Below are 14,846 nucleotides of genomic sequence, written 5' to 3'. Positions count from 1 at the left end.
GTGGCTTTGGGAAAATGCCCCTTTTCTCCTTTAAATCTCAATTCATGGGATCGTAAAGATGAAGTTCTGGTAAATTAAACTATTAGATTTAGGTCTAATTAATTTAATTGGGAAAGACAACTGGATTTTGGTTATTCGATTTAAATCATAGATTATTATTGGAATATAATATTTGATTGGTTAATCTAAATCATGCAGATTAAAAAGTATTGTTGAACCGGATTTGCAGTATTGCTATTTTTTAACAAGGACACGGTCCATTTGGCTAAGGTGAAGACTAGTTGGTGTCTTCTATATATTTTAAAAATGTTTGGATAGTTACTTAGTTTAAGGTTAAAGGTTAACCTGAGTATACCTATATGTTAAATAATTATTATTAACGTATATTCGGATGAGAGTATATCTTATTTATGTGTATATAAATATATAGTATTATAATATATAAGAATTAGAATAAATATGAGAATAGGAAATGAATGAGTGTTAATTGATATTGACGTGATTGCGTGAATGCCTGTTATGTTTTGGTAAAAATAAGTGCTTGTGCGTGAGGAAATAAGGTGCCAAGGCACGTAAAAGCGGGTTAGCCGCAGAGAGTCCTGCAAAGAGAAATCCTTGTAGTTGTGTGGTGGTCTACAGGCGAAAAATGCGGGTAGATCAGGATTGGCTGACGAGCCAACAAGAGTGAGGTGATAAGAAGAAGTGCAAGAGGCAAGAGGTATCCATTAGCACAAGTATGGGAGAAGTGCTTATGCATGAAGAACCCGAAATGTACGGGATGACGATGTTGTGTGGACCGTCGTATCGTGCTCGTCTGTGTGGTGGTGGTTATGGGACTTAGTCTCATTTGTGTGGTGTGTGCTTATGTTTGTGTGTCACAAGCTTTAGGACACACTGATTATTGTTTGTCTTAGGTTTAGACTTTTGTGATTGTCTAAACGTGTTTGAGTGCGGAGACTTCAGGAACCTGAAGCTTTCCCTCACTGAGTAATTATCCATTACTCACCCCTCTCTTTTTGCATGTTGGCTAGGTGAAGTGTTAATTTTGTGTTGTTAACTGGTGGTTTTGCAGAGTGTTTAGGAGTCGAGCCAGGAAGTCAACCCGTTGACCATGTCGGGGTACAAAGTTTGGGTATTACATGAATCCTCTCTTAGGGCATGTGCGTTCATATGGTCATCAACTTTAGGGGAGATTATAGAAACCTAAACCAGTTCTTTCTTTTTAGTCACTCCCATATGCAGGATGAATCCTCTTTTGGGGCATGTGTGTTCGTCTGGTCGTCAACTTCAATGATATTAAAAACTCGGTTAGCTTCACCTTCTAAGTAGGTGAATCTCGATTCGCAAATTCAGAGAGAACAAAACAATCGGCTTCATCGCACGTATAGTTTCATTTGATAGCATCCTCTAATTTCTCAACCGGATCAAATTCAACCTTAAAATAAGCCATGGCAGTACGTACCATCTTTACCACTATCTTAGTCTTTCTTGGATTTCTTGGAGCTATGACACATATAAAAATCCAGGAGCATAATCATATATTGACTTATATAATTTTAAAAGAAAATTGAAATTCACAGACAAAAGCTCACCTGATTGTAAAGAACACCTAAAAGATCAAATGTCACCTCGACTCCCAATTTAAACCTGGCAAAAGAAACAAACAAAAAATGTCAATGATGAAGTTAATCAAGAAGACAAACAACACAAAAGAAAACAAAAATGATATTTTTACTTTGGACTTGACAAAGTAAGAGCAGCATATTGTAAGGCCACCATATGCTCTAACAAGATATGCTACAAGACCACCAATTCCAAGTATGACTCCCCCAAGATATCTAACGAGGGGAGTAACAAACAAAAGATTTCGTATTCTTAACATTTTAAAAAAAATTTGTCAAGATTTTAAAATTCAAGAAGCTCGCCTAATGACAACAACCAAAAGAGAGATGTAAAATTGAGCGGATTGCTCGGTGGAGATAGACCAGCGATGGTGATGAATTTGCTCTTCTTCATCTCTTTCTCCGCTTTACAATCTCTCTTGATTAGTAAAAAAGAAAAAAAATTGTCGCGGGTTAAAATCTCGTAGAGAAAGTTGCGATTGGGGAGAAAAAAATCAAACCTTTTTGTAGCATCGAGTTATGATAGTAAATAAAGGTGTGATGACTTACAATTCTAAAAATAAACAAGCGTTAGTGTTACAACTAGGCCTGGCCACTAATACCCGTTACCCGTATTCGGCCTGTTACTCGGTTCGTACCCGTCCCGAAAAAAGGGTACCCGCAGCTTTACGGTTGAGTAAAGGGTATTATAATTGTATTACCTGTGAGTAAGGGACAAGTATAGGGTATTAATTTAGTTTTCAATACCTGTTCCGTTACTCGTCCCTTTACCCGTTTTGTTACCCGACCCGTAAATACCCTTTAATATTTTGTATTATTATTATTTATTATTAATTTATAAATATATTATAGAGTTAACGTTAAAGCCCACGTTCAAAGAGTCCAACTGAAATGATATATACGACGCCCAATTGATTCCTTTTCGAATTTTGGAATATGAAATTATTATTGCGATTTTTGACAATTGTTTTATCGGATATTCATTTTTCCGGGTAAGGGTAAAGGGTCAGGTATTTAAAGGGTCAACTATTTTTTTCCGGGTACCCGTTTTTCCGGGTACCCGTTATTTAATGGTCGAGTACGAATAATTTTTTTCTATTACCTATTAGGGTCGGGTCGGATAAAGGGTATGAGAAAATTCAAGGGTACCCGTCTCGTGCCCAGCCCTAGTTACAACAAGGATAATAATTGTTTTATTATATCAATTTTAAAATAATACATATATCTGATTGTAAAAAATAAATTATTTAGCTGCGGGTTAAATCTTAAAATTAACAATCAAAATATAATAATATAATTTTAAATATTAAAAATGAATTTATTGATTGTAAAAAACAATTTGTCTAGCTATGGATAGTGTTGCGGCTATGGATGCAATTAATAATCCCACGGAATGGCCAAGATATTGTTTAGTACTGGGTGACATCTCTGCAGCTCTATTGAAATTTTCCTCATGGAAATGCTATCAAGTTGCCTTTTCTACAAATAAGATGGCTGCAGCTATTGCAAAGAGTGTTACAAGAGATGGAAGGCTTCAGTCTTACTTTATATTTGGAGATCCTTCTTGGCTTCATGATCAAGTGAGGGCTAAATCTGATTAGCTGTTTTTGTGGTCAATTTTGTTTCTTAGCTTTATTTCCAGTGTATTTTAGTTTGACTCTTTGGGGTTTTTATCATAAGACCAAAAAAAAGACAAACAAATTAACAAAAATATATAATTTAAAAATTTAAAATTTTATTAAAAAAAATCAATAATAACTCAATGCATTTCGAATTCTATGCTTTAATAAATCAGCAAAAATGGAATCCAAAAAATAGTTGTTTGTGAAGTTTTTAAATTTAACAATAGATTTTTAAGGAATTTATTAAACCAATGTATTATGGTTTCCCAAAACATAAGAAGAAGTTATAAGGTTACCATAATTTATCTGCCAAAATATAGGATGAAGTCATATACGAAGGTTTGTACCATAACTCGTTTTATAATTAAAAGGTAAAAACTAATTGTCAATAAACATTATCATAGGTTACCATATTTTTTTTTTTTTTAAAAGGTTACCATATATAATTTCTGAAATCTAACAATGTGTTACATAAATCGTAAATAAACCTTATAATAGGAGGTATTATCTTTTGAGTTTTATAAATTTATAAATTAAATTATCAATCAAAATAAAAGTATTTTTTATGTTTTTAAAACTACAATATCCGAAATTTAAATTTAAGTGTATGGTTTAATAAATCTGATTAATAGGGACCCTACATATTGAATGAAATAATCTAATTATAGTTTTTTTAAAAAAATTCTGTAAATGGATCAGAATATTTGGCCTTTTTAGTAATATTTATTGATTCTAGTTTAAAACACGATTTAAATTATATGGTCGAGATTTGTTAGTATAAAAGGTCAAGATTGATGAAGAAAATCCGACCAGAAGCTGGATCTGCGCACGCGATGTCTATATTTTGTCTCTGTTTAACATGTATTTGTTATGCATTAAGCTAGAATAACTAGTCCTTTTACATCAATTTCTAGTCTCTTTTGTATACTTTGCATATTTAGGTAGTTCTTGCATCATCCTTGCATACATTGTGCATTTCGGAGTATTTCAGGTATCTAGGAAGCGTCAGGAACACATCGTCTGAGATGCCGTTCGAGTCACTGTTCGTGTCGTCGTTCGAGCCAACGTTATATTCCTCTCTCGAGCCGATCGTCGTTCTGTCAAGACTCCTCTTCTCAACCCTTGTACCGCTCGACCGTTCGTCAGCTGAGACCAGCCCACTCGATCCATTTGAGTCCACATCCTTCGAGTAGACCCAACACCACTCGAGCCACCCGTTCGAGCCAACACCATCACCCACTCGAGCCACCACTCGTTCGCACATGTTAGGAAGACGTTCCATCTTACACGCTTTAGGAGATTCCCAAAACCGACTCTTTACCTTGTCGTTTTAAGTTTTAGAGTTTTCCATGTTGGATTACTATAAATACGTTTTGTTAAGTCTTGGCTGGACATCTTATCTTTCATCTCGTTTTCGTTTTGGTCTTTTCCTAAAGGTTTACCTGGCCACCATAGATGCTCTCAGACTTTTGTAATCTGACATCTTGGCGATTATTGAGTATTTGCATTTGATTTCTTTTACAAGTTTTCCATCTCATTTTTACCTATCGAAGAATGCTTGTTTCAATGTTTTCTGGATTTGTGTCTTTGGTGATGATTTCCAGATCTGAGTAGTGTTAGAGTTCTTGGGGATGCATGGGATAGACTAGGTGGAGGATCTTAGGATGTAGAGTGTTTAAGCTTTGATTTGTATGATTCCCTTCTGGACTAGTGTTAGAAATACTAGTTTCTCTCTGATCAATTGGAACTAGGTTCGTGACATTTCCACACCCAAAAGGTGTTTGATGAAATGTTTGACCAACTAGTGTCAGAAACTTACGTTCCTAGCCTAAGAGATTAGTTTTCTAGGATGTTTGTTGACGTGAATGAACTTGCTTGTCATCCCTGCTCAACAATGTTTCTCTAGCGAGAGCTAGGTATGGAAGTGGTTGAGTCTGAGTAGCTTTTGCCAAGAGATTGGATTAGCTAAGTTGTGATGTTCATTGTTTAAGGATAGATCGCTTGTGGCATGTTAAACACTCTGTAGACAAGGATACTCCACCGAGATCAATTACTCCCATCCTCAGGACTGCTATCTTTTTTATTGATATTGCATTCCTGAGACCATTTCTAGTCTTGCTATTTTGTTCATGCTTAGACTTGTTTTGGTTTTTACTCTTGTTTACTTCTTGTCATACATTTTTGTTTCTAATTCCACAGTTCATTTCCGTTTTTGCATTTTCATCATTCTAGGATTGTTAGACAAACACTCTTTTCATATTGGATTGACTTGTGATATCTTGATTGCATCTTGAAAGCTAGCAACATTCCATTTGGATTGACACCTTAAGTACTACAACACATAAGGTTAATTGAACCCACAAGGATAGACATACAAAAATCCTAGTATCAATTTGGCGCTGTTGCCATTTGGGATTATCTTTGCTACATTTAAGATTACAAGTTTTGCAAGATTAAGTTCTGTTACACTTGTTTTGGTTGTCTGCTTGTTTGTTTTGCATCTCAAGAACCTGTTGATTGCAACCTTGCACGCACACCAGATCAAGAGGACATCAGAATCTCCTTCCTGCTATCGACGACATCAATCGGTTACAAAGACCACGACAAGCTCGTCATCTCACTGATCATCCCGCACCAGTCACTATGGAACAACAAAATGGACCAAATGCGAGACCGGGAAACATTGGTGTAGGAGATGCACCGAACACTCATACTCAGCATGCTGGAATCGTCCCTCCTGCTGTGCAGAATAACAACTTCGAAATCAAAAGTGGTCTGATCTCTATGATCCAAGGGAACATGTTTTACAGATTGCCTATGGAGGATCCACTTGATCACCTGGATGAATTCGACCGTCTGTGCAGTCTCACCAAGATCAACAGAGTGAGTGAAGATGGTTTCAAGTTGCGACTCTTCCAATTCTCCCTGGGAGATAAAACTCATCAATGGGAGAAAAACATCCCCAAGGGATCCATCAACACTTGGGATGACTGTAAGAAGGCATTCTTGGCAAAGTTCTTCTCCAATGCCAACACTGCACGTCTCAGGAATGACATCTCTGGTTTTACTGAGAAGAGCTCAGAATCATTTTGTGAAGCCTGGGAGCGTTTCAATGGTTACTAGAGCCAGTGTCCTCACCATGGGTTCAACAACGAGTCACTGCTCAGCACTCTATACCGTGGTCTACTTCCAAAAATCCACATGCTGCTTGACACTGCCTCTAACGGTAATTTCCTGAACAAAGAAGTGGATGAAGGATGGCAACTAGTTGAGAATCTCGCCCAATCTGACGGCAACTACAATGACAAGCTTGACCGCCTCTTGCTAAGTCAACAGCAGACTGTCCATTTCGTAGCTGAGGATGACTATAACGCCCGCGTCTCGGCCTTCATGGTTTTTAACCATGGTATAAGGAGTCTTTTAGAGTCTTTTGATGTGTTTTTAGGTTCTTTGAGAGTCTTTACAAGTTTTATAGGATTTTGGTATGAAAGGAGCAAAATGGAGCAATTTAAGAGATTTTGGAGCAATTCATCAAGGAAGAGAAGTTGGATTCGATTCAGAGTGATGGTGTCGATCGACACTGCCTTAGCATCGATCGTCACCTCTGTTTGTCTACGAGAGAACAAGAAGATTGGAAGTTTTACAGTTTTACCCAAAGTTTTCCTAAATTGCAACACAAGTCCCTGACATGTTTTATGACATAGATATAGTGTTTTTAGGTTTTGTAAACCCTTAAGTTTTATTCTAGCAAGTTTTATTTTCTGCAACCCTGTGAGATTTTGAGAGCTTTTGGGAGAGAGATCTGAATTTTTTTGAGAGAAGAATTCATAAAGTCCCTCTTAACTCTTTTAATATCAATTGCTTATTATTCAGAATTATGTTTTGTTCTTCATTGAATATGTCTGAGTAGTTTGCTTGTTAGGTTCAGGGTTTTTCACAGGGTTTTTATGATTTAATAGATCTGTTTATTTAGGATTCATTATCATACTAGATCCTCATCATAGGTTGTTCTTCATAATTAATCATTGATTGGCCATCTAGAATTATTATCTTAGGGAAATAAATTGATATGAGAATATAATTGATTTCTTGATAAAACCTCTTGATGAGCAAAATTACTTTTTGCAAAGAGATTTGATTTAATAATTTTATGAACAATATAAACCTGTTGTTAAAGCTGATTTTTAACCTAGAATTTTGCAAAGAGATTTGGATTTTCTGATTTTAAATTTAGATAATATTTGTAGTGAGAACTGATTTATTTTACAAAAGTGTTTAGAGTTCTAGATCTGATTTTAATTGCTTGAATCCTAATTTATTAAATGATTTAATATTTTGTAATTTCCTGAGAAATTTCTTGGACCTAGCTTTTTGATCATCTGAATTTATACAGCTTTTAATTAATATTTTGCATTGTTTATTTTAATTCCGATTATTCTGTTTAGCGTTATCATAAAACTCTATAATTTATTGTGTAGACTTGAGTCCTTGTGGAATTTGACCCCTAAGTACTGTAGTGGCCTCTTAATTTGAGAGAGTAGCTTTAGGGTTTAATTTGAGCATATCAAATTTTGGCGCTGTTGCCGGGGACTCTTTGATCTACCATTAGATTTGAGTTTTTAATTTCGTCTAAACTTTTATTTTTATTTTCTACTTACACGTTTTTGTTTTTCTTCTCTTTGTTGTTTCAGGTGTATGCCTAATAAGCCTAACACAAGGAGCAACAAGACTGGTCCTACTGTGAATCTTTCAAACCAAGAGTTGGGATAACTTGAGCGTGAGAACCGAAAAGCAGCCAAATCCTTGAAGATGGTTAACACAATCATTCTGATGTGTGATGAGGATGGTGTTTTGAGGGATCAAGAGGGCCACTTGCGCAACGAGCAGGGCCAAAAGCTTGATGCAGAAGGGAATGTTATTACTGAAGTTTTTGTTGGCGACGAGCAAGCTGCTGTTGTCAATGGTGTCGATCGACACCAACAGGGTATCGATCGACACCCCCTTCCTGCAGACAGACGTGGAGCTGCAAACCACGTTAACAATCCGGTTCGAAGACAGGCAACCGAGATTTGATCATGACCATTGCTGACTACAACCGGGCTGATCTTGTGTATGAGACCTGGTCTGCTATTGTTCCTCCTCCATTCCAGAGGAATGATTTTGAGTTGAAACCTGTGATAACTCTCTAATTTACATATTTTTAGCATCCTTTTTTGTCTATATTTTGCATTGTTCATACCTCTAACTTAGCATTTTTAGGTCATTTACTGTAGGAATTCACTTTTAGAGCATTTAGGGTGTTGCATTTCTGCATTTGCATATTTTGGATGAAAACAGGTGCTAAAGAGCCAAAAATAGGGAAAAACAAGGACAACTCGAGGTTGTACCCGAAGGAGCTATCGAGCTGCAAGAACAATTCCGAACCCCAACACGATTGAGGAGGATCCAAGAGCATGAAGAGCAACCCGAAGATCCACCCGAGGAGTAACCCGACTTCACCCTCGTGTACCCCATCGAGTAGATCATCGGGCAGGTCTGGGAAGCTAGGTCAAATGGGTTTCCATATATAAACCCCCTCTTCCCTTAGCTTGCAAAGGAGTACGCCGCAGACCCTCAAACCAGAGAGCGAGAGCTCCTGTGAGAGAACTGAGCGACTCAACATTTTTCTTCTTGTTTTGCATTTTTATTTTGTAGTTTTCTTAGATTTCTATCCTTTACTTTCTCTACTCTACTCTATCTTTTAATACAATTTCATTTTCATTCATTTTGATTGCTTTGTTATTCGCTTCTATGTCCGAGTAGTGTAGTAAAGTTTCTAGGGATGGGATAGATGATTTTGTGTTCTTGATCGGTTAGGATGCTTTAGTTGATTGTAAATGATTGATAGATTTCCTTCTAGATTGGTGCTCTTAATGTTGTCAACAGACGAAAGGTTGAGATTAGATCTAGGGCGTTTACAAATGCTACAGGCCGAAAGGAGTAGATAAAATGCTTGATTTAGCCAATGCTAGAGGTTTACTTAACTCTGAGTAACAAAATTAGATGAGTTTAAGTCTACTGACAATAATGAATCGTTCTTAATGCCTGCTTGTTCATATTGCTAGTACGACAGTGTGGTAATGTGTTCAAGGTTGATTGTTGCTAGTGCGAAAGTGTGGTGACAAGGTCTTAGAGGTTCATTGTCTAGGAAACAATTGCTTGAGGCATGTAAGGCATCCGTACTGGTCTAGAACACTTAGGATTCGGTTACCCCCATCCTTAGGAACTTTCGTATTTTATTTATTTGCATTTCTTTCACTTACTCGACTACTTACCCGATCAGGTACACGATAACCTGTATCGAGTAATACCTCGAGCTGTTCATATCTCACTTGCATACTTTATCACCCCACTCGATCCTGTACTCGATTGCTTGCATAGAGTGCTTAGGTCGTGTGGTTTACTTGTTTATATTCTTTTACTTTGTTTATATTAGGAATCGTTAGAACCAAAACCCTAATTGCTTGGCTTGACTTGCATTGTTTTGATTGTATCCTTCCTGCTAGCAATACACAACCATTTGAATTGATAACCCTTTGTACTACAACTGCATAGGGGATTGATACCCTGGGTGAAAACCTGTCTATCAATTTGGCGCCGTTGTCTATCAATTTGGCGCTGTTGCCATTTGGTTGTTTTACTTTTGCTACGTTTCGGATTTTAGCGCTTGCTAGATCAAGTTCGTTTGTTTATATTTGGTTTGGATACTGACTTGTTTGCTTTCGCATTGTTTGTTTTGAATCTCAGGTACAACCCGAGCACCCACCCGACCCTTCACTCGATCACCTGTATCGAGTTGATCCTTGTGTACACACTCGGACACATACCTGTGCATGCAAACACGATCCAGAAGTAGCCAGAACCTGAGTCATTTCATCGACAGACCTCACCTACTCAGACAACAACAAGTTCAACAAGAACCATCAATCATTGAGGAGACGATGAATAATCAGAACGGTCCACCAGCTCCTCAAGCAAGGACCAATATAGGAGCAGGAGATGCTCCATCTACTCACACTCAAAGGAATGGCATTGTGCGACCAGCTGTGCAGAACAATAATTTTGAGATCAAGAGTAGTCTCATCCAGATGATACAGAGCAATAAGTTTCAAGCTCCGGCTTTTCCCATTCTCTTTGGGAGACAAAGCACGAATCTGAGAGAAATCGTTCCCTAAGGAGTCCATCACCACTTGGGAAGCGTGCAAGAAGGCATTCTTGGACAAATTCTTCTCCAACTCCAGAACCGCAAGGCTGCGAAATGACATTTCCGGCTTTGTTCAGAGGAACAACGAAACGTTCAGTGAAGCTTGGGAACGTTTCAAGGGATACACTACTCGATGTCCACATCACGGCTTCAGTAATGCTTCATTGGTGAGCACACTTTACCGAGGCGTGGTCCCCAAGATACGGATGTTGCTGGACACCGCAAGCCATGGTAACTTCCTCAACACAGATGTTGATGAAGGTTGGGACCTAGTTAAGAACTTGGCTCAATCTGATGGCAACTACATGAGGAATATGATCGCTCTGTGCGATCTACAGGAGAGGAAGATGCCAAGTACAAGAGGGACATGAAAGCCCTCAATGACAAGCTCGATCAGCTCCTCAACCAGCATAAGCATGTTCATGCTATATCAGAGGAAGAGCAGTTTCAACAACAAGATGGGGAGACTATGCAACTAGAGGATGTTAACTACATCAACAACCAAGGAGGGTACAACAGAGGGTACAACAACTTCAAGCCGAATCTGAATCTGTCTTATCGGAACCCGAATGTTGCGAATCCTCAGTACGAAACTTACCCATCTGCAGTTTAAGGGAACCAGATCCAACAAAAGCCTTTTGTCCAATACAACCAAGGTGATGCACCTAAGCAGCATTATTCATGAACCTACAACCAACCACCTGGATTCCAACAACACCAAGGTCCACCAAACCAATCACAAGAAGCTGAGTTACGCGATCTCATTCAGCAAATGATTCAGAATCAGGCTACCGCTTCTATGGACATCGCGAAACGGTTCGCAGAGATGAGCAACAAGATGGACTCAGGGTACAATGATCTCAATGCCAAGTACGAATCACTTAACACAAAGGTTCGATACCTGGAAGGCCATCACAACAACCAACCAGCCCCAAAGATCAACCAACTCCCAGGTAAAGCTGTTCAAAACCCCAAGGATTATGCAACTGCTCAAGCCATCTTCCTTGATGATGACTCTGAGGACTACCTCACTGGGGACAGTGATGATCAAGATGGGGAGGAGGTGGAACACTCAATGCGAAATGAGGCCAAGTACTACATATCCGAGTATGAACTCGAGTCTTCAGCCGAAGAGACTGATCGAGTTGATGATCAAGCACTGGTTCGAGAATCGCAAACCGAAGAACAACCCAAAGTGGAACCCGATGACCTACATGATGGTGTTGATCGGATGATGCATCGAGTAGATGTTGAAAAGATAGATCAGCCTCAACCACTTGCACTAGTAGAAGGGGAGTTAGAGGAAAGGTTCAATGCTGCACTTGACATCCAGCTGGAGGCTCTTGCAGAGCGAATGGCTAAGCGTAAAGCTCCAACACCTAAGTTTTTGCTCCCACACGAGTTTCAGCAGGAAGCTGCCAAGGAAGCAGCTCGATTGGAGGATGAGGTCAAGGAAGCTGTCAAGGAGATCGGTTTTGAAATTCTGAGAAGTGGAGTTTGCTTGGATCCTGAGCTGTGAATTGAGGAAAAACTTGAAGATCCTGGCTCTTTCACCTTGCCGTGTTCGATAGGACTTCTGATCTTCAAGAACTGTTTGTGCGACCTTGGAGCTTCAGTTAGCATTATGCCGCTTCCAGTTGCCAACAAGCTAGAATTCACTGATTTTAAACCAAGTAAATTGTATTTGGTTCTGGCCGACAGAACAGTGAGGCATCCGATTGGTATCCTGGAGAATCTGCCTCTCAGGATTGGAAGATTAGAATTGCCTGCCGACTTCATGATCCTCGATATAGACAAGGAACCGGATGATCCGCTGATTCTAGGAAGACCATTCTTGGCAACAGTTGGTGCTGTGATCGAGGTGAAGCAAGACAAGATCAGAATAGAACATGGTGAACATTTCAAGATGGAGTTTGATGTGAAGAAGGGGATTAAGAGGCCAACCATTGATGGTCAAGCTTTCTTTACAAAGACCAAGCAAAGGAAGGTGCAACATCTTGAAGAGGTCAACACCACATTTGCCTTAGAACCTGGACAAGACCTGGAAAATCTGTTGAACCAGCCTACTGCAGTGAAGAGGATTCCAGAACCTCTTCCACATGCACCCTATGCTTAAGGAGCATGAAGAGTCAAGCTTAGTGACTTTAAACAAGCTCACTTGGGAGGAAGTCCCAAAGTTATCTTTTAATTTTAGCTTATTTATTTTACTTACTTTTATTTACTTTTTCTTTTTTTGCAATTTTATAAAAAAAAACAAAAAAATGGAAAATTAAGAAGAGGAAAATTGAGGAACCCGAGGGTCAACCAGACACCGTACTCGACGCGCCTGATCGTGTCCCTCCTCGGGTGGCAAGTGGAGTCTGAATCCCACAAGGAAGCCCACTCTCAGTGAAGCCCACCAACCAAACCCTAGCCTATTTAAGGGGTTTCGACATTCTCTCCTTGATGTTCATATATTTTACCCTGTTTTCCCTTAATATATTCACATCTTTTTCATCCTTTGCTATCCTTTTTGACCATTATTGCATATTTTTAGGATTGTTCTTGCGTTAGAGTGTAGTTGCATTGCATTTGCATCTTTTCTTGCATAAACAGGTGATTTTGGAGCCTAAGGAGTATGGAAGCAATGCTGAGGAGAAGTGAAGCAATCATGAGGAGAAAGCAAAGGAGTTAAGGCTGGAGAACCAAGGTCCGGAGTCCCACTCGACTGCCCACTCGACCAGACACTCGACCGTGTGCTGAAAGAGACTCGACCGAGTGGAAGGAGCACAAGAAAACCCAACTCGACCGGTCACTCGACCGAGCACCGGGTCGAGTTGGCAGAGCCGCCTGGCTATTTTGTCTTTTAGCATTTTTAGGGCTTCCCCTCCTTTTTCCTATTTAAGGACCTTGTACCCTGCAGCCACCAGAGAGCAGCTTTTTAGATATTCTCAAACCTAGTATTTTACCCTTTTTGGGAATTTATGCTTTTTGCACTTTTATTTTCTTAGATCTTGTACCTCTTTTGAAGGAAAAAACACAAGATTCTTTGTAATTGTTTGTTTCATAACTTTCAAAGTATCAAGAATTCGAGTTTGATTCCTTGTCCAATATTGTAGATCTCTGTTTTATCTTTCTAATCATGCAAGTTTCGTGTTGTTCTGGGTTTATGACTTTGCTGTTCATCATGTGTGATTGTGAGTAGTTTCCTTAGCTCTTAGGGATGGTTTAGGCTAGATGGATGTTGTGGTTATTTGATTTGGTCAAGCTTGATTGTTGTAGATCTCTTCTAGGCTAGATGTTCTTAATGTTGATCCTATAACTGAGAGGGTAGGGTTTGATCTCAAGCTTCTTAGCATCACACCAATGTCTAAGGTGCATATATAAGGCTAGATCTAGAGATTATCATTAGACTTGCTAAGAGATTAGAAGTCTTGTTTGATTCTTGACATATTGCTTAATGCTTGCTTGTATAGATTCTTTACTTTGTGAGAACAAGTCTAGAAATATGTTAGCTTGATTGTTTTTGCCATGAGAGTGGATTAACATGTTATTAGAGATTATTGTCTAGAGATTAGCTCATGTTGATTGAGGTTTGTTGATCAAGTTAGATAACCACAATCAAAGTTCAGCCCATGAATCCATCCCTAAGACCTTCTTTGTCTATTGATTTCCTAGTCTAAATCCTGTTGTTTGATCAATGTTTGATTTAATTTTGTCTTGCTCGGTTTTGTTTGCATTGCTCTGTTTTACGTTTTTGTCCAGCTCGACCCTGCACTCGATCCAGTGCTTGCTCGAGTTCATTCCCAGAACTCTTGTTTATGATTTGTTCTGTCCTGTCTCGTTTCTTATTTCATTCTAGTTGCATTTCTGTTGCATTCATTTAGTTTCCTGTTCATTACTTTCCTTGCATTAGTTCATTACCTACATTACTATAGTTTGATCTCTGTTCTAGTTTCATTATTGCCATAATCATTCTGTTCCATTACATTTAGTATCTTGTCCATTCAGCTTTTTACATTCTGCAATAGGTTGTTAGTGACAAACACTCTCTATAATCGGCTTAACTTAGACAAGTATTGCACACCTTGATTGCTTGCATTCACTCATTTAGGATAGATACCTCTTATGCTACAATTGCATAAGGGGAATTGAAACACCCTGCTTTCACCATTGTTCATCATCATCATCACATCATTCATTCACATTCCATTTCACACACACACAAGAAAGGAACTCGTTTCACTCCCCTTCCATCACCGATAAGTATCTCTCAACCCTGGAGTTTTTGCTTTCCAAAGTTTCGATTCTATTCTCTCTCAAAATCGAGCTTTATTCGATTTCTTTGGGGCTAACCCTATTAACCTCGAGACTTAGCCT

General features: G+C 38.7%; 1 long non-coding RNA gene and 2 other non-coding genes across 4 annotated transcripts; all 3 read right to left on the bottom strand.

Annotated features, from left to right (window-relative positions):
- Positions 1–1,348: 1,348 nt before the first annotated feature.
- Positions 1,349–2,187, bottom strand: LOC104719215 (uncharacterized). Of its 2 annotated transcripts, XR_015568459.1 has the most exons (5): positions 2,123–2,187; positions 1,926–2,040; positions 1,736–1,838; positions 1,593–1,647; positions 1,349–1,503 (listed from the first exon to the last, which is right to left on the bottom strand). It is a non-coding gene; the product is annotated as an uncharacterized LOC104719215 (long non-coding RNA). The 2 variants fall into 2 exon arrangements; XR_756571.3 differs by lacking the exons at positions 1,926–2,040; positions 2,123–2,187 and having other exon boundaries at positions 1,736–1,873.
- Positions 2,188–6,283: 4,096 nt separating this feature from the next.
- Positions 6,284–6,390, bottom strand: LOC147936266 (small nucleolar RNA R71). The gene has a single exon (XR_015569742.1). It is a non-coding gene; the product is annotated as a small nucleolar RNA R71 (small nucleolar RNA).
- A 4,141-nt stretch (positions 6,391–10,531) lies between these two features.
- LOC147936265 (small nucleolar RNA R71) lies at positions 10,532–10,638 on the bottom strand. The gene has a single exon (XR_015569752.1). It is a non-coding gene; the product is annotated as a small nucleolar RNA R71 (small nucleolar RNA).
- Between the last annotated feature and the right edge of the window lie 4,208 nt (positions 10,639–14,846).

Source organism: Camelina sativa, chromosome 10 (genome assembly GCF_030686135.1).
Source record: "Camelina sativa cultivar CO46 ecotype springtype chromosome 10, ASM3068613v1".
Classification (NCBI taxonomy): Eukaryota; Viridiplantae; Streptophyta; class Magnoliopsida; order Brassicales; family Brassicaceae; genus Camelina; species Camelina sativa.
Note: the sequence above shows the minus strand (reverse complement) of the source record. Positions and strands in the feature narration are given on the sequence as shown.